A 542-nucleotide genomic window follows, 5' to 3' on the forward strand; every position below is an offset into this window, starting at 1 on the left:
AGGGCTTGTCCCTAGCGGACGCTCGTAAAATATTGTAACTCTCACATGACAGGTGCTTTTAGCACAGCGCTATTAAACCTGTTAACTGGGAGGAGCTTGACGTATCCTGAGAATTCTCCGAGAGCAGACTTTCAAACTAGAACGTTGTTGTTGTGATTTAATTAAAACGACGGATCCCTCCCCATTGATCAAGAGGCAGGGAGGTAAAGGAGAGGGAATTCAAGTAGGTTTAGCGATTTGACAGTGTGCTGGAGTCAGCTCAATTTCCAGCAACACCTCCGTCCACGCACGCACGCACACGCACACGCACACACGCACACACGCACGCACGCAAACAAACACAGGGTGAGAGATACAACTCTCTATGAGACATGTAGAACACCTGCAGAAACACACAAACACACACAGTATGAGTGAGAGAAATCATCAAACACACACACACACACACACGCAGAGACACTCACACACACGCCTCATGCATGCACGCATTCTCACACACACACACACACACACACACACACACACACACACACACACACACA

At 48.3% G+C, this 542-nt stretch overlaps 1 pseudogene; it reads right to left on the reverse strand.

Annotated features, from left to right (window-relative positions):
• Window positions 1–542, reverse strand: part of LOC107655285 (uncharacterized) — a 97,046-nt pseudogene that overhangs the window by 23,334 nt on the left and 73,170 nt on the right.

Source organism: Sinocyclocheilus anshuiensis, unplaced genomic scaffold (assembly GCF_001515605.1).
Source record: "Sinocyclocheilus anshuiensis isolate Anshui unplaced genomic scaffold, SAMN03320099.WGS_v1.1 scaffold1176, whole genome shotgun sequence".
In the NCBI taxonomy this organism is placed as follows: Eukaryota; Metazoa; Chordata; class Actinopteri; order Cypriniformes; family Cyprinidae; genus Sinocyclocheilus; species Sinocyclocheilus anshuiensis.